We start from the raw sequence: 25,601 nt of genomic DNA on the forward strand, positions 1-25,601 counted from the left end.
CTGGGTCCTAACTATAACTTCCTAGTGGTGACTACCAGTAAAGGGGGGGAGGGTGTGTGTGTATACACACACACACACACACAACTTTGTGAACTTTCATATTTAAATCTGTATGAAATTGTCTTCCTCATCAATGGGTGCGTTTGAAGAAACCAGTTATTGCCAGTGAATCGACTGAATTATTTTAATCAATGTGACACCACTTTTAAGTCAAGTAATTTTCTCCTTTCCTGTTTTACTGTAATTCATGATTTTTTTAATTTATTTTTTTAAGTAGATTCAGTGTGATTCCATTTATTTAGGTTGCCTTCCTCCAGTGAAATTGGGCTGTGAGTTGTCCGAAAATACACTGAAGTTTGTGTTTTCCTTAGGCTACGCTACTTTTAGGTAATTTTGAGGAACGTTTTTGATTGGTGGATTGACATCGGCATTCGAGCAATGCTGACACCAGGATTGCGTGGTTGCGTTATATGAATGAGTTTTCTTAATTCGTTGCCTTTATTAATTAGGTCATTTAATAGTAGTTTCCTTAGAGGCCCAGTCTGTCACGTATTCATGACCGAACACTCACCCAGCATTGACTGATGGGCCCCTTGGAGACAGCCGTACAGGAATGTCCCTCGCAGCCGCATGAGAGGATGTACCTGAACCTGTGGCCTTTGTAGTACATGCCTCTTGACTTGTAACTGTGTGGAATGGAACACATTTTGTTTATAAGGCCCTGCTTAATCACCCATTATTTGGTAGTCGGTTAGCTTTCTGGTGACAGGCTTGCTGGATACATGCACAGCGTTTTGTTGCACACTTACCAGTTGGAGAGCAGCTGGGTAGATGTACAGTATGCTTTGCCATGGCGGGAGTTTGAAAGCGGTGAGGTTTTTAAACGTACTGAGATCCACGACGGCTGCCATAATTATTTCTCTTTACATTGGTCCTCCCCCTTTGCCAGTACTTTATACTAATTCACGTTTGTATGCTGCTGTACTCTCTGCCCTCTGACAATCGTTTCAGTGCTGGAAGATGTTGTTCACGTTTCAAGGACAAGTGTGGGAGGAGCTATTTCCCAGTGTAAGAAATAATAGGATTTTTTTTTTTAATCACAGCATTACATTGGGCATTAGCCTAAATCTAGAAAATTGGAAGTGTTTATGGAAAATGCACTCCCCTAGAGCTTTGTGCTATATTTTCTTTTTGAGGTGAAGACCCTTCGAAGAAGCTTGCATAGGGTTCAGATGAGCAATCTTTTATTTTATTAACCAACACTATGGGGTTTTAGGTTGAGCATAGCAGCACGCAAACGTTGCTCTTCCCAACATGTTGTGTTGTATTCTGTGGGCTTTAACCATGCCCATTTCACGCCTGTCACTTTCATTGGTTCCTGGGCTTGCCTTTCAAAAATCCCTTGATGTCGATGGTAAATGCTTTACGTTTGTTCCGTCTTGTGGCTGGTTTGTTACTGTCTTGGAAACTGACCCTGTTACATGGATTATTGCATGAGCGAGCATGTAACTTAGTGTGGTGCTCTATTATTTTGCTTTTGCCTCGTGGCTTCTCGCTGCATGGCTGTATGTTGTTTCTTCCTGGTTTTCGGGCATGTTGCTCTTTCTGTGCAATGTCTGCGGGGTCTTCTTTATTTTTTTTGCAGTTTTATGTAGCGCAAACTCAGCTGACTGTATTGGAGCGCTTTATTTTTACAGTTTTATGTTGTATAGACTCGATACAAAGGTATTGCAACGCTTTACATGATCACCAGTTACATTACACAACAACACATTCATTTTTGGTAGCATGTGGAGATTAAGTGATTTGCCCAGAATCACAGGATGTTGACCCTGCGCCAAGGCTCGAACCTGGATCCCCCACCTCCAGAGCCGGCAGCTCTGGCCCTTAAGCCACATCCTCTCCTCTAGGGTTCTTTGTCTTGTTCGTGTTGGGGAAGTCGGGGAATAACTAGGTTTTTTTTTTTCTTCATACAGTGCTTGACAATACAGATTCTGCTATTTCATAGCACTGCTATCAGGATTGTTATCTGTGACATACTCGTTCTGTCAAGACCTCTGCAGTGAGTGCATTAACCAACTGAATTGAGTAGAGATTAACACTAGGTGATAGCAGGTGCTGTTAACCTCTGGAGGGTCACCAACAAAGCACATAGGTTAATTCTAGGCAAGAAGGTGGCAAAAGGTGTGGTCTCCTAAATGATGAAAAATGAGTTGACTCAAGCACAAACTTGATAGCAAAAAACATCTAGCTTTTGAATGGAAATTGGGCCTCTTCAAATAGGATTCAGTTAGTGGAGGCAGCCATTTTCCTAACCCTGTAGCGCAAAGAAGCTAACACAAGGGTGCCACAGCGAGAGGAGCAGCGCATCATAGAGCACAGAAGTGGAGCAAACTCCATCACTTCCTCTTCTCAGAATACACTGGTGTCATGGCTTTGACAGTACCCTCACAACTACTACGACCTTGCAGATGCCACTTCCGGAAGCGCGGTCTAAAACAGCACTTGAATAGCACTGCTTCCTGTTTGAGGAGGTCCCACCTTGAATACCCCCCACAGTCGAGGTCACAGGTACAGAGCGCTTCTACATCGCCCTCTGAACTCCTGTGTATAATATTACAGCCAGTCTGTATGAATGAGGAAAAAACACTCCCAAGATGACAGCCTTGTTGTGTCCTCTATCCTGCAGCGACAGGCCTGGGATGTTTGCTGTGGCATCTGGCATATATCTTGGTAGAGATCAAGTTTTACTAATACATTAGTGGCATAAAAGTTAGCATGTGGCAACTTATAAATCTTCATTTTAAAAGTCTAACCGAGAAATGAACATGTAAATGTAAAACATGCATGTTTAAACATGTCATAAATGTTTGCAATAAAATGATTTGCTCTGCATATATGATTAATTGTGAGGCGTGCATTAGGATTTATAAATGTATTAATTGCATTAATGTGCATTTAGACTTTCTTAGCTGAACTAGGCCTTAAGTTCATTCTTACAGCAGTAGAGGAAAATTATTTGCTTATTTTGTTCCCCTTGACCTGAATTTATTTTCCTAGGCTTCTAACGTTATGATGAAATCCTGTTTTGTAGACGAGGAGCATGGTTCAGAAATAAGTATGTTGCAGTATTTGTTCTACCTGTCGAACAAGACAGGAATCTTGTAGTTCTCATGTGAAAAAATATTAGTATAGTTTGTGTTGTGAGAGGGGATTTTAATGTTGCAGAATATTAGAAAATGTAATATTTTAGCGGAACTGTATCAAATCATCAAATTGAAAATGCACTTTGGCTGAGGAGAATCTGGAAAAGTTGCAAACTTGGTGGTCCCACCAACAGCCATTGGACACTGAAATTGATGTAAGAAGTGGGCCCGCCTGAAGGACCAATCACAAGTATTGCACATATTTTAATTAGTGAAGAACTTGGAGTTCGCTCCTTTTCCTCTTGCCTCGAATCTGTCCAGAACTGTTATTAAGTCTGCTGCACACTCTAAATTTTCTAATGAGTTTTTTCATCATAGTCTTAACTGCCCCATTTGTTATGCTCTCCAGTACTAATATGCCTAACTAATTCTGAACTGCTGAATTGTCCTGTGTGCAGCTCATTTTCTGCACAACCCTGATGCTGCTGTCAACTGACGCCGGAAGAGGTGACCGTTACTGCTGAATGAATCATCTTGTGAGCTGTCCCATTAAGAGAGGTATAACTAAATGTGGTTTCTTTTTTCCTCTAGCTTAATCACTTACACCATCACATTTTTATAGTGAGTTGCCCTAGTTTAGATCATTTTTAAAAAATATTTTTTGTCTTTCTTTTGCCCACATGTTAGTACGTTCCCAGTTGTTTTAGAGGTAAGGATGGGGCAGCCCTAGAAAATGATTGTTAAAATTGTATGCTGATGTCATCATCTGTTTTGAAATCTGAAATTATTGTGCATATTGTGGTTTTGCTGATTTATGTCACTTTTTTGGAGTGTTTAACAGTATTGATGTTTAGTAGACTAAATCACTTTAAACGCTTTGGTCAGCCTATGGTTTTCATGTATGTTTATAACTTAATTTTGCGCACTGTTTACTTGACATTGATTTTGGGACTGTAATAAAGCTTTGAAACCTATTCAGATTGGCGTTTTCATTGAAGTCTAAATTGTTCATGGGGTCTAAATTTGTTTATGGTTTAATGTCCATGATTTGTGATTGTATGAATCTGACTACTGTTAGCGTGTCAAACCTTATTAAATAAAATTACAAGGGGACGCAAATCGGCCAATTAACCTTTTGACTTGCATTTAACATGTTCCCACCAAAGATCCAGTGCGTGCAAATCAATAACCAATCAATGAAAATAGCATTAGTAATCAATTGGAGTCAGTAATTATCACACACCATGAACTTTGTCATGAATAACCACACTTTTTAGTAAAAGTTACAATATTTATTTCCCTGTATTAACAATGCTAATGTCACATAAGAATCTCAAAATCAAATGATAAACCTACAGAAACATCACTGGCTGCCCAAAGCGGCAAAAGAAATGTCATCTAATCAAAGCTTGGACAATTACACATTCTAAGGTTACAGTGCAAATTAATAACCAGAACAATTGAGCAAACAATATTATATTCAGCAAAGGAAAGAAATTGCTTATTACCCCTATAGCAGACTTTCATTAGTGAGGATCCTTATCTAACACCACATTAGCATGTTGGGCTTCATGCAACACCAATTTAGAAAACATCTAACTATGGCTCTATCAAAATAATGTGGTTGGTACCTGGAGAGAAAAAGCAAATAGACTTAAACACATCAGTAATAATATACCTCTCCTCAAATGGATCGGCAAGCTAAGATAGTCATCGTCATCAGAACATCAGTTCAGTCAGCAAGACATCAGGATTCAGCATCAACGTTCATAAAAAATGCAACGTCTTTAAGCATTAAAGTAAAGCACGTCTCCAGACGCTCAGTAAAGTAATGGCCTTTTCGGCAAGAAGAAAATGGGCAATTGCGCTGTCTTCCATCAGTGCAGTCTGGCTAAGTTAGATTTCCTAAAATGACTTCCCAAATCCCTATTGGTCAAAGGATCACATGTTCACACTTTGTCCAATAAAACTAAAACTTCAAATCTATAATTTCTACTAGTACACAGTTCACATGTCGCTGATTGGCTTCTCTTGTAATGTCCTCATCTTCCGGTTCGTCAGGTAACAATATTGTTGCACCGTATACTGCGATCAGTGTCTCCATTGTTCTTCTCCTGAGAAAGTCAGTCTTACGCACATTACACTTACTTTGTTACATTTAGCAGGAACAGCATTTTCTAGCAATTGGTTCTCATAAGAAAGACTTTTAGCTATGGGCACATTTAGTGAGCACAGTGGAAAATTATGATGTAAATTCTCTGAGCGGACATTTTATTAATGCTTAAGAAATACAGCTAGACATGAGGCCGTGCGCCTAGACCTTTGCTAAGTTAATTCCTACGATTATTAAAATAATACATAATGCATAACCCTTAATATGATGTACTATTACATTAATCAAACATAAGCTCCATATTTCATATTAACAAGCCATTAATAAGTATACTTTGTGAATATTGGCGACCACTCACATGGACACATTTTCAAATGCGTGCCTTATTTTTCTCTATATTACATTTTCTACGCAAATCCATTACTCAGAATACATGAATACTCATTAATACTTTAATTAAAACTTCTGCTCTAGCGCTACTACATCCAAAGATTTTCTCACCTGAGCGCTTGTGGATCCTGAACCCAAGCGCGCCAGCAATCCACTACACTCCAAACCTAAACACATAGGTAAAAGACAGTGTCATTTACACCACCAATGGCTCGAACTCTCACAAATGCGAAACCTATTGCATTGTATTATAAATGCTTGTTTCCCATATGTTACTCTCCTCACATTCTGTAGTAGAAAACATAAAATGAAAGATCTTGCTGCCCTTGCCTCTGGGATGGTGCCAGTGTTTCTGTATAATGGTTTACAAAGCATGTTTATTTTCCCACAAGTTTCTTTTGTCACCTTTCTTGTCCTTGAATGCAGGTCTGCTGTACTTGGCTGGAGTCCGTGGCTTTGTTTATTGTGCGTCAGTAATGACTAATTATATGGTTTCCTTTAAGTGAGTTGCAATACCTCTCTGCACCCCAGGTATTACCGAACACGTGAAGCCAGTGAGGTGAAACAATGTGCTTCTCCCCTTGGAAACGAACAAGACCAACCAGGGGGTTTCTCTTAAGTCACATTACAGTTTTAGCAGTTTTGTTGTTCTGCTTATAAAATAACAGAATATGTGAAAACTCTTTAGTGTTTTCTCTGGCAAAGTATTTTGTTTATTCAAAGATTTCTTTCAAATATATATATTTTTTATTCTATTGAAAACAGAGATCGAGAAACAAAAGTGCGGTACATAACAGTGAATTTTTCTTTTGGCGTGCTCCTCGACATTGGATAGTAGTGGTGTTACGAAGTACAGTCATAGTGCAACACAATAACCACACCAAGGACAACGTTGTTAGAATGAAGCCTTCCCTAGAGGAGGTCTTGTAAACATCAGGCTTTCAGATTCCCTGTTCAGTTTTCTCTATGCCTATCACCCGGGTTCTCATTTTACTCCACTGATGTCAACACTGGCTTTTAAGTGTAATCTTGATAAAAAAACATTGAGAAGGCGGCACAGAGGAGGGCGGTCAAAGGAGTCTACGACAAGGGTACATGGACATGGTGGCAGGTGGAGTTGGTACATGGGGCGCAAGATTCCAGTGTAGATCAGTCGAAGTAGACCAAGAGCAAAGGAGGCACAAAGACCGAGGTAGAGGATGGCGGCTAACGGGGCAAGAGACCGAGGCTTGGTACACAACCGCATGAGAGTAGAAGCCAGTGAAGTGAGAGCCAGTGAGTCGGATGACAATGAAGGAACCACAGACCGGAAATTGACACTGGAGCAACCTAGAGGTCAGAGCTATTGTTTAGCTAGTGCTTGTCAACTCTGATAAGCATATACTTTAAACATAGCGCAGTAGATTGTCATCAAAATGGTTCCATTTGCCCTATTTGCATTTCTGTGACACATTCCCTTTAGTCAGTCTTCTCTTGCAGTAGAGGAGTATTGAAAACACACTTGCCTAGTCATAAAGCATACGCCACCCCACAATGTACATCAGTGGCGTAGCGTGGGGGGTGCAGGGGGGGCCGGTCGCACCGGGCGCAACATCTGGGGGGGGGGCGCGCTCGCACTCGCGAGTGCTAAAATCCACGGGTTAGGGGGCGCAAATTACTTGCCTTGCCCCGGGTGCTGACAACCCACGCTACGCCACTGATGTACATTCACCACAGGGTTGCATCAGTGATATATAGGGGAATCCCCGCCCAGCGTCTCTGCCCTTCATCAGCTCCCTAAAGGAATAGCTCACTATCTAGCTCACATAAGCGAATAAAGACCTTTCCGTCTGACACCACTACTATTTATGCACGCTTTAAAATCAATCCTGCTATCAAAACAGTGTTCAGGTTGGAGGGCGAAGGCCTAACCTCGGATGTGCACTGGGAAAAGAGCTTCGATGTGATTGTGTCCCCCAAGGGGTCGCTCAGGGTTGTCCGCAGGTTGTGCGCTGATGCGAATGCCAGTTTAATTGCCGGCTCTTAATGCGTTGGCATTTGTGGTTCGGTTTCTGGCCTGCTGCAGCTCCTGCGAGGTGGGAGGGCAGGAATTCCTTTCATCCTTCTAGCTCGCAGACGCTCACTGCTGCCCAGGAAAGGCCGGAATCGGATATATCTGTTGGATTCCGCGATGAAGGGGTTTGTTTAATGCAAGTCCATGCTACCTTTGGAGACGCCTATCTTGTCAGCCACTTGTGCCTTGTATAGTTAGCACAATATATCCACAAGGAACCAGAAAACAGAAGAAACGTGGCTAACTGCTTCTAACACACAAAATGGATGATTGTTGACTTTGCTTAGGCAGCACTACAGTTGTGATGCTGCTCAAAGGGAAACTCTTGCCACATTATCTGGTGCACTTTGCAGCACTGCTCATTCAGTCAGAGACCTTGGAGTATTTTTTTCCATACTGAATTATTCTTCCCATTCAGGTGAACTCTGTAACCCGGATTGTAGCTTTTCACCTCAGTCTCATCCGTGGGTACCCTCACTGCTACAGTCTATAAAATTGCACTTGTCATTGCCACGGCTGTTGCACTTATCGACTGCTGTTGTGGAGTTCATGTGAGACTCCCACCAAAACATTGAGCAAACATCAAAGCGTGCAAACCTTTGTTGCCCTGCTGTTTTTCGACATGAGTTTCCCATCCTATCACTCTAGAATTAAAAGCACTCCATTTGTTGCCCACCTAACATGGAATCACATGTAAAAATCTCTGCTTGATGTGAAAAACCTTGCGTGACTGAGCTCCCGGCTACTTACGAATCCATTTATTTTTTCCCAACCAGATGCAATAGGTTGGCTTCCCAGTGCCGCCTTTTACTGATTCTGTGTAGAAAAATTGGCTCTGAAGCAGGTGTACCAACAATGCTCTTCCCTCTGGAATGTTGCAGGGTTGCTTCTTAACAATTACTCTAACATGAGATAATTTGCAAATCACTCAAAACCCACCATCTACATGAGCTTCCCTTCCTCCCTTCCCATTTCCTCCCTTTGCAACGTCTTGTTATGAGGGTTATAAAATGCCAAATAAAATCAATTAAAATACTGTTGAAAAGTGTAGATGCAACTAGACTATGCATCCCTCCAATTCCCAGATGTTAACTGTTTGCGTGGGATTTACATTATCAATTAAGGCAATCACTTGAAGTTGGTTAGACACTGTTGTATAGTCCACTTTCCTTTCAAAGTGTGTTTCATGGATCCGGCTCATATTTGGCAGGACTGAAGAAATCTCTTCACTTGGCTTTCACACTACTGAATCTGCTTTCCAGCTATAGCCTTTCAGTTGTTGCTACTTGTTTATATGGTTCACTTTTGTTTTAGGTTTGGTCTGCTTACCAGTATTGCACAGTTTGGATGTTGAATTTGCTTGATTAGAAACCTTGTTGGAGCATGCTTACTGTGACCTGATTCATATCCTGTATGACATATCAATTTCTACATAAGTAATCGTATTGAACACACGTTTATGCCTTGTAGAGTCTATGGAATAGACTGATTTAATCTGAACTAAACAAATAAGACCATGCTTTGTGATGCATCTCTACATAGTATGCCTGCCTAAAGAGGTCTCAATCCAAGCCCTGCGGTTTTAGTATCTTATCTTTTATCTGACAGTATGCAAGACTAATAAACAACGAAGTTAAATGAAAAACATAATTTGATGATGGGCAGACACTGTACAGCTAACCTTTATATGTAGACGAGACTCCAAATCGATTAACAAACAACCACTGCCATTCTGTATAGTGATGCAACATCCAACAAGCCCAACATCTCCCTGTATCTACATATACAGACCATAGAGCCTGGTTTTATCAGACCCTATTGTTCTTCAGTAAACTGACAGCATTAGAGAAATGCACTTTGAAAATCGCATGACTATTAACAGTTCAAAAACGAATATTGTGTGTATTTGTGATTTCTTGGATCCTCGTTTGTGGTAAAATGGAAACCTAAAGCCATTACAAAAAGTAGTTGTGCGATCATCCTTTAACTATAAGCAGAAAAATACATTGCTGCTCTTCTGTAACACCTCATTAGAGATGATATGTGATGTCAGTCTTCTGCCTGAGCCATAAGATAGTGTGAAAGGTGAGGTACTGAACAGAATTACACCTGCATTTTAAGCAGATCTGTTTTTTAAGTGTATTTCTCAGAAGCTTTGTAGTCATTGATTGATAGGAAGCATTTATGGAAGTGTGGTTACTTATTGTGCTGCTGGAGTCCATTGAAAAACTTTGGATCTATCTGCTCTCCTTTTGAACTCCAGTACCTTTGGAATGTGACATGTTGAACAATGTAAAATATATTTTGCATCTAAATTCCTGCTACATATTGGTATTTCGTTTCACAACTAGATACTGCATACTACATTTCTTCACGGCAAGCAAAAAAGATCAAGGCTTTCATAGAGGTTTTTGTGAATGATACTGTCCCCATGTATTTTAAGGAGTAAAATACCCCCTAAAAAGGATTTTGAAAGACACCATTCCTTCATAAAGGAACCTACCCTTCTATCTTCCTCTGTGGATGGGAGGACTCCTTGTGGTTTGTTTCTTATTATGTTTGGTAGGGAATCTCTATGCCATATAGAGTCTATTTATTATTTGTACTCTGTTTAGATGAGTGGTCTGGGCCCAAAGCAACTGGAAATAAGCATGCGCCCTAAAAGAAGCTATTTCAGTACAAATAATTTCACTTGAAATGCATTTGACCGCCGTATTTTTAGCCCATGCCTGTTTAATATCCGGTAGCGTGAACATGGCATATTGTAGCTGACCACACTACTTCGCCTTTGTTCTAGAAACTTTCCTTAAATCTCAACTTCTTATCATCTGGTGATCTCACGAAGACTTGAACTGCAAATATTCATTGGTTTCACTGAGAGTATTCAGACAAATCGTGAATCTCATATTTGGGGTTAATTGGAGAATCTCACCACAGAGAGCCATGCTTAACTCGTGTGTTTGTGCTGTGCGAGGAGGGGCATGCCCTGCTGTGCACATGTATCGTGAATATCTTCTGTTTCCATGGCTGCATCAGGCAGTAGGCAGTCTGTTTCCGAGGTATATAGTGCTATAGATATAGCAGACGGTGGTCTGCTGCACTAGCTATAAACTTGATATCGACCTCCGACTTCTAGCCATAGGCTTTTTTCACACAATCTACTTTTAGTACAGCTTTTCAAATAAACGAAAAAAGTGTTGCTCCATGAGCTTGTGGTGTCCAGCAGAGTGTGATGTACTATAATAATGTTGTTTTTATTAGAAGTGGTATAATTTGTGGGAGTTTTTTGTTTTTGGTACACCGACCTGTAAAGATCTTTCTCCCCTCCTGTCCCACTACCCAGGGTTTAAAAATAATAATGCTCAGACCTGCTCCTCTTAAACCATGTAAAATATCCTCTGCCCTCCTCTCTCTTCATTTCTCGAGCTCAGACAATTAACTCGGAAAACGTTTGTTGGACTGAATGAATTCTAGGTCATTGTAAAATTTGGGTGATTCAGAGGTCGCTTGATGGAAGTGTACCCATGACCAAGACATATCTGTCATGGACAATTTATGTTTTTTTGAATGTGTTAAGTATGAACCCATCCTATTTCGGCAATGCGTTGTCTGATCAAGTATACAAAGACTTTACAAAGATTACTCACTGAAGTTCTGAAATTGATTTTCCCCTTTTAACTTGGAGGGAGCTGTAGACTTGTTGTCATGGTAACGCAACGCTCAACTCACTCGCCCATCAGCCACTGCTTCTTCACCTGCCTTGCCGTGCCTCTGGCTCCAATAACTTGTCTTTCATACAGTGTTTGATGCGCTGTTACTTAGACATGTTACTATTTCCCAGTTGTTGGTACTCAGTGCACGACCTTCAGGGCGTGGATGTGCTCAAGGGGGATTCAAATTCGTAAGTTGCTGATCCATACTTTATTCTTGGAATGTATGTATAACTTATTCAGCTACTTATTTAAGCATGTCTTTTAAAGTTTCAAGTTGGAAGAAGAGTTACAGAGCCTGTGTATATTATTAACCCTACTTTGTTATGTAGGACATTCCCTTCAATCAGTACTTGTTTACTGTATTCTAAATATATTGATTAAAACATGTATATGGACAACAGGTAAAATAATATCCTTTGTAAAAAATAAAAAAAAATACTTCATGAGGTCACAGTATATTCTTTGTTTGCGCAACTCCCTATTTAAATGATCCATGATGTTTGGAGAGGAGCTGCAAGAAAGGAACATATGTTTTGTAAAGTTAAATTTGTTAAATTACCATGTGTTTTAATTTATGTAGTTTATTGCTTTCAAAGCCATAAACAGTTGTTCATACGAAATTTGTTTCTGGTTTTTTTTTTTTTTGTCACTGTTACTTCTGTTCATGATTGTCATTTTTGCTCCATTTGATTGTAAGGAACCTTAGTTGCTAAAGAAACTGAAAAAGTAAATGTAGCAATAGTGCGAATAAAAGTCATCACATTTAGTGTAGGTTGTATTCAATGTAAAACACTATATAGTTTAACTGATGTCAAAATGTATTTGTGCTAGCCAGAAAACAGATTGTCAAATATTTTCCTCTTACTCAGTGGTCGCCAGACCTTTCAATGCCGCCGCCCCTCCCCCCCCCCCCCCCCCAGTTAAAAAAAAAAAATCATTGTGTCCCCCTCAGAATTTTTCACAAATTTTATAAAGATGGCAATGTTTAAATATGTCTAGACGTATTTAAACACTGCAGTAAAGTACTGTTACCTTTTTAAAAATGCAATAACATGTTTGTTTAAAACAAAACAATTGTTTGTAATGCTTTTTTTTGGCCAGAGCCTGGCACCCCCCCCCTTGCAATCACTTGAGGTCCCCCTAGGGGAGCCCGCCCCCCAGTTTGAAGACCCCTGCTCTAACTTATCTTCAAACTGTACATATATGTGCATGACTCATTTGGTGGGCCAATCAAGAAGTCTTGATTTGTCAGTATCCTGGTGGCACCTCACTCTATCCTAAAGTGTAGTCTGTGGAGGACATCATAACCTAGTAGTCAAGTCATCGCAGCAATAATGTTGCTGAAGCTGTTGCTCTGGGAATTATATTGTTGCTTTGTGATACGTGTCCCATAGCTTAGGGAGAGGGCCAGTAAATTCCTTTTCGATAGGTTGTAATTGAATGACATAATATTTTTTTACTCCAGATCTATTTATTGAATTTTTAAAATGTTGCAACACGTTTTCAGTTGAAAAAGCAGGAGCATCAATAGGCGTTTGCACAGCAGTGGCAAAATATACAGAAACATTTGCAATAAACACATTTACACTGTCCCAAACCGCAGGGAAGGAGAGGGCCAATTTGCTCCCATTTACGAGATCAGGAGATCCTGGGGAAAGGAACTAGTGTTTTTCACCCGTGTTGGTGCATGACTATGTTAAAAATGCAACAGATGAACAAACAGGGAGGGAGGGAAATTGGGGGAAGCCAAGGAAGGTCGGGTGGTCTCCAGCTGGGTGTATGTGGTTGTGGAAGTGTAAGAGGGAGAGGGACTCTGGATGCAATGTAATCGCCATGCTGTAGGTCCTCAGCGGGGGTCGGGGGAATTCCCCCACCCCGACGGGTCAAACAGATGAAGGGTGTGAAGTCTAGGGGGTTGAAAGCATAAGTATTCTAAGAGGGACATGTAATTAATAAGAGGTGTCCATAGGCTCAGGATTTTTTTTATCTGTGAGACAATTTGTGTGTCATCTGCTCCAATGCAAAGGTGTGCCAGAGCGGTGTAAACTGCCGGGGGAGCAGAAGGAGACTTCCAGGTTCGAGCTATGAGCTGTCTGGCGGCGCCAGTCATAATGTATGAGATACCAGTCTCCATGGGTCATTGCAACTAATGATGTTGGGCGGAATCAGAGAATGATTGCCTGATACTCTGCTGAGATCGGGTAACCCAAGATGCCTTTTTTATGACTCCGAAACTCCTTCCAGAAAATTGTAAGAGGGGGCACACCCCCACCACATGTGGTGGCTTCACAGTGCCAGCCCGTAGCTGGGGTTGTGGGGTAGATAGAGTGTAGATGGGCTGGGGTATAATGCCACTCACTGTATAGGCTGCCTCTTGCTAAGGGATGCTTCTGTGTGTTTGCAGGATCTCCCTACACAGCAGTTCCCATTGTTTCTCAGTGATGTCGGAAGCGTTGTCTGGAGCCCATTTTCACTGGTATGGACAGCATGGGAAGAGATGTGATTGTTATAGGACATCATACGTCTTGACACCAGACCACAGGAGCCTTCGAAGCTGCAAACAAGTTGTTTAAAGGGGGTAAGGGAGCAGGTAACAGCCATTGCAATGGGGGGTTTGGAGAACCCAGTGTCGTAGCTGAAAGTATTAATGACTAGCAGATTCAGGAAGGTGAAATTCTGTTTTGCACTGGTTGAAGGGTTTGATACTCAGGCCCTGGAATAGGTCCTGTAGGATTCTGTACTCGCCCTTAACCCAGTCTGGGAAGGAATCTCGAGGAAGGGCAGGAGAGAAGTCTGGGGTCTATGCGATTGGAGTGTTAGGGGTCAGGAATGTGGCCAGACCTCTCCCACTTGCTAATTTGTCCCATATCTCCAGTACTGTGTCCATTCGGGTGGCTAGATAAAGCACTGCGAGGGTGGTGCCGCTTCGGAAGCCAGGCAAGGTCCCAGAGCGGCTGACAAGTGACCGCCTGAGCGTTATGCACAGATTTCTTCTCGCTCTCCCACACCACCTACTCAGATGTAGCATAGATGGGCAGCCCATTAGTAGTCCTGGAGGTTGGACAGGTGAGCCCTCCTTGGTTTCTTGGGAGCATAAGAAGTGCAGTGGACACGCAAGCATGTTTCCCCTTCCATATGAAGGAGTGAAGATCCCCTTGCAGCCGTTTGATTTCTTCTGAGGGAATGGGAGTGGGCTGCAACTGAAACAGATATAGGAGCCCCGGGGGACATTCATTTTCACCACGTTGATGCAGCCTAACCATGCACTGCCTTACGATAGCGTGGCTGATTAGCCCGCAACCAAGTGGTTAAGAAGTTTGTGATTGTGAGGCCTAGGTACTGAGTGGAGTGTGAGGATCATTAAAAGGTGGCAAGTGCCTGCAGGTCTTGAGGATGTTGCTGCAGGAAAGTAAGGTTAAACGCTTGTGACTTGGCCAGATTAATCTTGCACCCAGATATCTGCTCATAAGTCTGAAGAGCATGGACCCCCATGGGGAGGGAAGTGTCTGACTCTGTCAGGGCAAGGAGGAGATCATTTGCGTACAGCAACATTCCCAAAAGGAATGCCCCTAATATCGGAGGATTGCTGCAGATGATTGGCGAGTGGCTCCACCACGAGGGCATATAACAGGGGTGACAAGGGGGCAGCTGTGCCAGGTGCCCCATGACCAAGAGAAAGGAGCAAGTTGTTTGGCCATTAATTCGAAAGGAGGCAGTAGGTGCAGAGAATGAGGCCATGATCCTGCTGACCATGACTGGGTCTTGTCCTGTTTTCTGAAGGATCACTCTTAAGAAAGCCCAACTCACTCGGTCGAACTTCTTCTTGGCATTGAAGTAGAGTAGGAGGATGGGATGGCATGTCAGTGGACCTTTTCATCTAGATGAGCGAGGTGTCGGACATTGTCTGAACTGTGCCTATGTTGTTTAAAGCCAATCTGATCAGGATCTATTAACCCTGGTAGAAGAGTTTCTAGGTGGTTGGGCAGCATTTTGGTGTAAAGCTTAGTGTCTGTATTCAATAGGGCTATTGGGGCAGTAAGATGAGCGAAGTGTCAGGTCCTGGCCAGGCTTGGATATGAGTGTAATTTCTGCATTGGACATGATAGGTGTGAGGCCTGTGGTGTGTGGGGGTGAGTGAGTTGTAGAACTTAAGCAAGTGGCGTTGGAGTTGTGGCGAGAGGATCAAAGAGAAGGCTGGGGTAAGACCGCCCCAGCCAGGGGGTTTGCCCTTGGGAAGCTCTTTACCGGCTCTGCGAGTTCAGACATGGAGGAGGGTTCTTCCAGGTCACAGATCAGAGAGGGGTCTAGGGTTTGCCAGGTGCAGTTCTGGAGGCACTTGGCTATTGCAGTTTGATCCTCTCCCCCAAAGTGTAAAGGCGCTGGTAGAAGGCTTGGAAAGCCTCCTGTTTGTCTGACTCTGATAGCCCAGCTAGTCATCTGTCTGGATTTTGACGATTTGGGACCTAGCATGCTGTTGACGCAGCGTACGGACAAGAGCACCCACCTTGTCCCCTCCTGCATAGTACTTTTGTTTGAGGGGGAGAAGGAAACGCTCTGCTTTGTTGACCATGTGTGCCTGGAGCTGGCCCCACAATATAGCCAGCTGTTGCTTGGCCCTCAATGTCAGGATGTTGCTTATCAGAACACTCTAAGGAGAGAATGTCTTCTGTGAGTTTTGCTTTAAACAGATGTGCCTCCTAGGCCCTAGCTATGTAGATGGTGGTCATTACTCCATGTATAGTAGCTTTAGACCCGTCACAAAAGGGGGGGGGGGGGTAGGTATCAGGCAGGGAGCTGAATGCCAAGTATTTGGTAATGGAACTTTTTTTAGCTGCTTTGTTGACCATCACCAGAGTTGAAGGGAGAGGTACCTGCACTCTGCGTCCACGTAAGCTCTACGTGTGCATGATCTGAAATAGAGATGTCAGAAATCTGCGCAGATGTTAAGTGTCTCAGTAAGGAGGAGTTGATGAGCAGGTAGTCTATGCTGGAGTAAGATAAGTGCACATGTGAACAAAAAGAGTAGTCCTTTGTGTCTGGGTGTAGATATCACCAAACATCAACTAAACCTGCTTCTTAGGGCCCTTTCTTAAGTAGCCTGGACAAAGCTCCCATACTCTGAGCATGTGCTGTATTTCTGTCCAGATTGGTATCCCGTACTAAGTTGAAATCACCCCCCCCCCCCACCACCACCACCCCCCCACCCCCACCCCCCACACACACAATGTCGCCACCAACAGGTCTCAGTTGGTCTGTGAGCATCTGACAAACGAATACATCCTGTGCTTGGTTCTGGGCATACCCCTCTTGTCAGTCCGGGTGAGGAACCGCCTACCAGGGTCCCTAGTCATTTTGAAAGTTTTTTGTGTAAAATTCCTTCTTGCAAAGCCTAGCGTCATGGAGTTTGTGTAAGCCCAGTGCTGGTGAGAGTACTTAGGGTGTGCAATGCAGTAGCAATCAGTTCTAAGCAGATGGGTGTTCTGCAGGAAGATGACATCGGGGTCATGTTGCACAAGATAGTGCCAGACCTGTCGCCGTTTGCTAGCGGAGTTAAGACCATGGACGTTAAGAGATAACCACTTCAAATCATGTGTAGTAACTATATATGAGAGAATGAGCTCAGTATACATCTAGACAGATGCACAGCTATGTCATTGAAACTGCATATTGGAGTTACCATTGTTGCACAGTTACTTTTCATCAGGTGCAAGGGTATAACCATGTTGGGACAGGAAGGTCCCCTGCATGACCTATTGGTGTGCGCCACTATCCTGAGCACCAGATTGCATGTGGAAACAGTATATTGACTTTTAGTTGGCTCCAGAGTGGTGCACATCTAGCATGTGAGCAGAGATATAGGCATATCCCCGATAATGCAAAGCTCAGAACCTGTTCTATGACCTGGAGGAGCAGACCTGTTATGCTCTTACAATGGGCATAGGACTACTGTCCATGTTTGGTGTGAGACATGTAAAGCAGCAGCATTATGAGCTTTGTGTATCTTTAGTGTGACTAGATCTTTTTCTGTGTCGGAGAGAAAGCGGTCTACTGACTGCTCTTATGTAAATATCCGCTAATATGGGAAATTGGTGCATACATTCTCCCTGCATGTTGTGTGTAGTGCATGTGTAGCACATGTACAAAAGTACGACTCTGTTGTATGGATATTGAGTATTAGGTGGGGATCCATTGTGGATGCTCCTGGTTTATCATCCTTCAGGCTGAAGGTTAGGACAGCTTTTCCAGACAGTGGAAGTGCATTGCCTACATTCTCATGGCTGGAGACCAAGTCACTGAAGTGGAGAAAAATGGTGATCGAGCTTCCTTTCGAAATTCAGTAGGTGCCTTGTTAGCAAAAGTCTGCAAATTACTTTTTCCTGATCACGGCCACTGATAGATGGCAGGCATGAGGGGTGGGATTGCAGTGTCAGTTGCTAAAGGTGAGGCAATTTCTGCACAAGGCCAGCCCTTTTACCCATCTCTTATTCCTGCTTTGGGAAGGCGGATGATAGTTAGTTGCAGAGGTATCACATTTCATTGTGCCCATGTTTTTGGATACTTTTGCTTGGAGCTAGTCCCATTGTTACCTCCTATGAGAGCCAATACTTTGCACTAAGTCTGTCTGAGGAGCAGCAAGAAAATGAGTAACAAATGATGTATGTTCGGAAGTCTTACAGTGGATTCACATCCACTGTTAAGACAACGTGTAAAAAAGCAGTATCCAAACCAACAACTTTGTTCCAGTTCAAATTTCTTCTTGGCCGGAGAAGGGAATACTCTACTGGCTACGGGAAGAGCTGCTGTGTAGCCAGGCCAGTGTCGTTCAAACAGCAGTCTTCCAGAGGTGAGATGACATCATTTAAGTCTACACTTGAGGCTGGGTGAGTTGAGGATTTCCCTAAAGTATCTAGAAGCACCCTCTTCCTACTTAGAGAGAGGAAGTGTGCATATCCGTGCAGGAGAAGAGACTGTCCAGGAGTTGAAGCCTAGCATGTTCCCATTGTGGGGCAGCACCCAGAGAAAGTGAACTACCACAAGAGGGCAAAACTAGAAGTGACCCATACTATGAGGTTGTTTCTTATCTTGTTGAGCTGTTCCTTTATAAACTGCCCCAAGAATTTTGCCAGACAAGCATCACTGTCGACTGGCAGTCCACCAGGAACCCAAGAGACTGGCGCTTATGAACATGAAGAACCACTGTATCACCTTACCATCAAAGCAGAAAATCCCTGATGAATATGGAGGCTGCAACTGCCACTGTCCGAGATGAATTAGGCTGCAACCACCATATCTGAGCACCTATTTGCAACTGGCTGAGGAGGTAACCCATCCTCAAGACGAGTGCTGATGGATGAACAGGCCAGCCATGCCTTCTTCATCCAGTAGTCCCTGTTCTAAGGCAAGGTCCCTGCCACAGACTCTTTAAAGTCAGTTAAGCAAGCAGCATTCACAGCACTGTCAAAACTGCAATACCACCCAGCAGGTAACTTAGAGATCAGCCTGCAACTGTAACAAGGAACTGGAACTCTCCGATGTTGCTGCTGTGTGGTTTTAAGACTCTTTGCCAAATAAACGCAAAGGATGAAAAGTTTAACGTATGCATTGGATCAATGGGGTATTTCTGAAGTAATATGCCCTGTGCCTAATCAATGTCTATGCCCAGTGTACCCTGGGAACTGTAGTCCGACATCTCCTATAGCAGGAAAATAGTATACCGAAAGGTAGGTGTAGCGCCTTACTGAAGACCGTAACTGAGATATCCCTATACTTGCATTCCTATGAACTGTGTAGTGTTTAGTTTTGTTGAGATTGAAGTACTTTCTTTTAAGTAACGCTGTGCTAGACTATACTTTGTGTCTGTTGGTTAATGTTCTGAGCTCTTGTTCCTCCTGTGTAACTCCCTGCCAAGCCTCGGACTGCTTGCCCTTGCAACCCAGAGCGTTCTGTGTGGAAAGGGTTATATGGACTAATTTGCAACGTCACAGTAGGAAGGATTCCATGACACCAGTGGCAAACAAACTCAACGACCACATTTGGAAAGAAGTAGACCCTGTCTGCCCTGTGCTTAATCACTACATATTCTTCCTGAACTGCCTATCCCAAAACGGAGTCTGCCAAACAAATTCTGTAGACTGGAAGAATTTTGCTTATTTTATATTTTGATTACGGTATTGAAAATGTCACTTCGTTAATTTGCACACACAAATGGCAACGGTAATATTACTACCTAACGACTAAAACAAATCCTAAGCAGTAACGCATATTAATAGCCAGTAGCATAGTAGAACAGGATAATAGATGGGTGAAATTCAGATTGTGTAAGAGTCAATATTTAGTTCTTTGTTTAACGAACATTGCACTTTTAAAGATTAAAATCACATGCTGACATGTTTCAGCGTTCACGCTCATCAGGACAGTTCTCAATCGTTTTGCCATGTCGGCCACAAAACTACTTACTTTTTTTTGTTGTTGTCTTTATTGCATTTTATTTGTTGCATTTACAAGTATCAGCCAGTAGTTAAGGTAGCAGGACAGTACTTATGTACACATATTGAATAAACAGTAGCCACCGCCTTGGGCGAGCTGTTAAATAGTTCAGCAAGCGAGTTGGGTGTCAGAAAAATTAAAACAATAGCATGCAACAGCTTCAGAATCATTTAATATTCTTTACTTTATAGTTTGGGTTGGCCCAGCTATTCCCCACTCAGTGATGTGTTTGTTTCCTCTGTGGAAAACAGTCTCTCTCCTTTCATATCTTCAATTGTCCCTTTCAGTGACAGGTCAAATAGCTGGAGGCAAGCTAAACATGTCAAACTGAGGAGAACTTTGCTATTGCAGAATGTGCCTTGCCTCAACTTAGCATTCCCAAATAACCAAGGAGAGGCTGCACCTACAATGTAGCCTCCCCATCCTATCCCAAGTATTATTGTCGAAGAAGGCATTTCTGCATGGGTGCTGGCTTTGTTATTTTTGTGCACTCAGTCGTTCAATACTCCTTTGAAGAATGGTAACCTCTTACTGGAGATTTGTAACATCTTGTGTGTGTTTAGTTTCATTAAATTGAATAGCAGTGTGATGAAATTGTCGCCACTTAAGCAAAATTCAGGTGTTAAAATGTGCATACAGATTATAAGCACTCCTAGGATGTGTGCTGAAGGAGAATGTGAACAGAGTTGCACACCAAGTCAAATCCTATAATTACGAATTATTATATACTCACTTCTCGGGTGAATCCTAGAATGTCATCTTTGAGATCTCCATACCCTCTACCTCACCACTTCACATCACCTTAGTTGGATCGCTGCCTAGACACTTATGCAGTTTAAATGACAATGCGTATTGTTGCATACACGGTTAAAGGGATGACTGGTACCCTGGTCATGTAGCTCGTTTGGGCAGAATTTGAAGAATGTTGTAGATGTAAAGGGAATGTTGACTCTGAGCAAGTGATGGCAGATGCTTTACCACCTCTGGAACCTTCTCCCTATCGTTCAAAAAAACATATAGTGTGATTGCTGCTTATAAGACCCTATTGGAACATACCTTCACAACATTGAAAGCAATTAGGACTTTCTGTGCCGAATAACATAGGCTCAGTTTTGGCAAATGCTCCCTGACCACCAATCGAAAGGTGATTACACTGGAACTGGTATTCACTTGAAAATGCAAAGGCCTGGCTGCCATATTATATCTCAGTGGCACACGCTGCAGTGGAACATCATGGCCATTGAGAGACTGAACTGGGCAGTGTCCAACAGAGGTCGAAGTGTGTGGATCTGAGGGGCAGAACGTGCCCATACTTCTTAAATTTGGCAAAAACAGCTCACATACTTTGTCAACTGTCCTGGGACCATCAATTATAACGTGTGATGCCTCACCTCAAGTGTATAAAGGGAGACAGTCTCTTGTGCTGTGAAGCTGAGGGTGAGAGAGATCACTGTACAAGAAACAAGCCTTGCCTATGGTGTCTGCTGCCTGAAAGAAATGTAAATGTGCACATTCGGTTACTCTGCAAAAGAAAGGGTTGCTTGGTAGTGGGTATTTTGCTTTCATTGATGGAGTCACTTGAAAAGCATTCAGCATTATTTTTGCGAGGTATTGTCAGGTGGCCGGATGAGCCGTGAATTACTTATTTTTAAGGCGCAGTTAGAAATTATATGTTCGATGGCATCTGTCGCTGTAGATACGCATGTTTTGCAATAGCTCGCCATCTGGTGTTGGGCCGGAGTGTTACAAGTTGTTTTTCTTCGAAGAAGTCTTTCGAGTCACGGGACCGAGTGACTCCTCCTTTTGTGTCCATTGCGCATGGGCGTCGACTCTATCCTCGATTGTTTTTTTTCCGCCATCGGGTTCGGACGTGTTCCTGTCGCTCCGAGTTTCGGAACGGAAAGATAGCTAAATTCGGAAGATTTTCGTCGGTATTGTTGCGGTCGGGATCGGCGTAGTTAGATTCAACACCGCATCGAAGAGCTCCGGTGCCCTTCGGGGTAGTTTTTTCGATCCCCCGTCGGGGCCTGGTCGGCCCGACCGCGTGCTGAAGAACGCCGATGGAACGGACCCCGTTCCGTTTCTGTCCCAAATGCCACAACAAGTACCCCTATACAGACCAACACTTGGTCTGTAACCTGTGCCTGTCACCTGAGCACAGTGAAGACAACTGCGAGGCCTGTTGTGCGTTCCGGTCCCGAAAAACACTCGGAGACCGTTGAGCCAGAAGACTTCAAATGGCGTCCGCGCCGACAGCCCACCGAGAGTTCGAGGAACAAGAAGAGGAAGGTACCTTCTCGATCCACGAATCGGACTCCGAGGAATTCGATGACCCACAAACCGTGAGTAAGACGTCGAAAACAACACATAAGAAGATTGACAAGGCCCAGGGGACGCCACTGCCACCAGGCCATGGCTCGACCCATAAATTCGGTGACCGACCGTCGGCACCGAAAAAGGCCCAAACAGTGCCGAGACAGTCCGACTCCGGTAGAGACACCGGTACGCAGCCTTCTCGGGACCGAGAAAGTGCTGGAGACAAGCATCGACACCGAGATAGCGGTGTAGACACGGCTCGACGCCGAGACAGCGGCACCGACGAAGATCGACGCCGAGAGGTTTCGGCCCCGAAAAAAAAAGAAAAGTCAGCTCGGAGCCGAAAAAAGATGCAGACAGGGTTTCGGTGCCAAAACAACCTGCAACCGACCCAGTTTCAGGCTCTTATACAGAGGAGCATTCACTAACCTCCCAAATGCGAAAGCATAGGTTCGAGGAAGAGCTGCAATCTACCGATGTAGACCATACGCAAAAGCGTATCTTCATACAGGAGGGAACAGGGAAAATAAGCACCCTTCCCCCTATTAGAAGAAAGAGAAGACTGGAGTTCCAAACTGAACAAACACCACAAACAAAGGTGGTGAAAAAGGTTACTCCACCACCCTCTCCTCCACCTGTAATTCACGTCTCACCAGCACAAACTCCATCACATTCCCCAGCTCACACCACCATGAGCCAGGGTGACCAGGATCAGGACGCATGGGACTTATACGACGCCCCAGTGTCAGATAACAGCCTGGAGGCATACCCTACGAAGCCATCTCCACCAGAAGACCGCACTGCGTATTCTCAAGTGGTGGCTAGAGCAGCACAATTTCACAATGTAAGCCTCCACTCAGAACAGGTCGAGGATGACTTTTTATTCAACACCCTCTCCTCCACCCACAGCTCCTACCAAAGCCTGCCTATGCTCCCTGGTATGCTCCGGCACGCAAAATAAATTTTTAAGGAGCCGGTCAAAAGTAGGGCAATCACACCAAGAGTGGAAAAAAAGTATAAGGCGCCCCCTACAGACCCTGTTTTCATCACTGCACAGCTGCCACCAGATTCCGTCGTTGTAGGAGCAGCTAGGAAAAGGGCCAACTCCCACACATCTGGGGATGCACCACCCCCGGATAAGGAAAAGCCGCAAGTTCGATGCAGCTGGAAAGAGTCGCAGCACAGGCTGCAAACCAGTGGCGCATCGCCAACTCTCAAGCACTACTTGCGCGCTATGACAGAGCCCATTGGGATGAGATGCAACAACTCATTGAACATCTACCCAAAGACCTACAAAAAAGGGCAAAGCAAGTGGTTGAGGAAGGTCAAAACATTTCAAACAACCAGATACGCTCCTCCATGGACGCAGCAGACACAGCTGCAAGGACAATTAATACATCCGTGACCATCAGAAGGCATGCATGGCTACGAACGTCTGGGTTTAAACCAGAGATACAGCAGGCAGTTCTCAATATGCCTTTCAATGAAAAAGAACTGTTCGGTCCAGAAGTGGACACAGCGATAGAAAAACTTAAAAAGGACACGGACACTGCTAAAGCAATGGGCGCACTCTACTCCCCGCAGAGCAGAGGAAACTACGGCACCTTCCGCAAGACACCCTTTAGAGGGGGGTTTCGGGGTCAGGCCACACAAGCCAGCACTTCACAGGCAACACCGTCCAGTTACCAGGGACAGTACAGGGGAGGCTTTCGGGGCCAATACAGAGGAGGGCAATTCCCTAGGAATAGGGGAAAATTTCAAAGCCCCAAAACCCCTGCAACTAAGCAGTGACTCACATGTCACTCATCCCCTCCACACAACACCAGTGGGGGGAAGAATAGGTCATTATTACAAGCATGGCAGGAAATCACTACAGACACTTGGGTTCTAGCAATTATCCAACATGGTTATTGCATAGAATTTCTACAATTCCCTCCAAACATACCACCAAGAGCACAAAATTTATCACAACATCATTCCGAGCTCCTGGAGACAGAAGTTCAAGCACTATTGCAAAAGAATGCAATCGAATTAGTACCAAACACACAAATAAACACAGGAGTTTATTCACTGTACTTCTTAATACCAAAGGACAAGACGCTAAGACCAATCCTAGACCTCAGGATAGTAAACACATACATCAAATCAGACCACTTTCACATGGTCACACTACAAGAAGTGCTACCATTGCTCAAACTACACGACTACATGACAACCTTAGACCTCAAAGACGCGTCTTTCCATATACCAATACATCCATCGCACAGGAAATACCTAAGGTTTGTATTCAAAGGAATACATTACCAATTCAAAGTATTGCCTTTCGGTTTAACAACAGCACCAAGAGTCTTTACAAAATGTCTAGCAGTAGTCGCTGCACACATCAGAAGGCAGCAAATACATGTATTCCCGTATCTAGACGACTGGCTAATCAAGACCCATTCGTTATCAAAGTGCTCACACCACACAAATCAAATCATACAAACCCTCTACAAACTGGGGTTTACCGTCAACTTCGCAAAATCAAACATCCTGCCGTGCAAAGTACAACAGTACCTAGGAGCCATAATAAACACAACAAAAGGAGTAGCCACTCCAAGTCCACAAAGAATTCAAAACTTCAATAACATCATACAACGCATGTATCCAACACAAAAGATACAAGCAAAGATGATATTACAACTCCTAGGCATGATGTCTTCATGCATAGCCATTGTCCCGAACGCAAGACTGCACATGAGGCCCTTACAACAGTGCCTAGCATCACAATGGTCACAAGCACAGGGTCACCTTCTAGATCTGGTGTTAATAGACCGCCAAACTTACCTCTCGCTTCTATGGTGGGACAATATAAATTTAAACAAAGGGCGGCCTTTCCAAGACCCAGTGCCACAATACGTAATAACAGATGCTTCCATGACAGGGTGGGGAGCACACCTCGATCAACACAGCATACAAGGACAATGGAACGTACATCAAACAAAACTGCATATAAATCACCTAGAACTGCTAGCATTTTTTCAAGCACTAAAGGCTTTCCAACCAATAATAGTTCACAAATACATTCTCGTCAAAACAGACAACATGACAACAATGTATTATCTAAACAAGCAAGGGGGGACACACAACGCAGTTGAGCCGGTTGGCACAAAAGATATGGCATTGGGCAATTCACAACCAAATTCGCCTAATAGCACAGTTTATCCCAGGGATTCAGAATCAACTCGCAGACAATCTCTCTCGAGATCACCAACAGGTCCACGAATGGGAAATTCACCCCCAAACTCTGAACACTTACTTCAAGCTCTGAGGAACACCTCAGATAGACTTGTTTGCGACAAAAGAGAACACAAAATGCCAAAACTTCGCATCCAGATACCCAC

At 43.5% G+C, this 25,601-nt stretch overlaps 1 protein-coding gene across 12 annotated transcripts in view; it reads left to right on the forward strand.

Moving 5' to 3' along the window:
- The window catches only part of SEMA4D (semaphorin 4D), a 498,348-nt gene that overhangs the window by 245,771 nt on the left and 226,976 nt on the right, over window positions 1–25,601 (forward strand). The window contains exon 1 of one of the 12 annotated variants that reach the window (XM_069227529.1): window positions 3,619–3,704. The exons of the other annotated variants lie outside the window; for them this stretch is intronic. The gene's annotated coding sequence lies outside the window, so the exon portion shown is untranslated. Of the gene's footprint in view, window positions 1–3,618; window positions 3,705–25,601 lie in introns of those variants that run through there. 12 annotated transcript variants of the gene reach the window in all.

Source organism: Pleurodeles waltl, chromosome 1_1 (genome assembly GCF_031143425.1).
Source record: "Pleurodeles waltl isolate 20211129_DDA chromosome 1_1, aPleWal1.hap1.20221129, whole genome shotgun sequence".
Lineage (NCBI taxonomy): Eukaryota > Metazoa > Chordata > Amphibia > Caudata > Salamandridae > Pleurodeles > Pleurodeles waltl.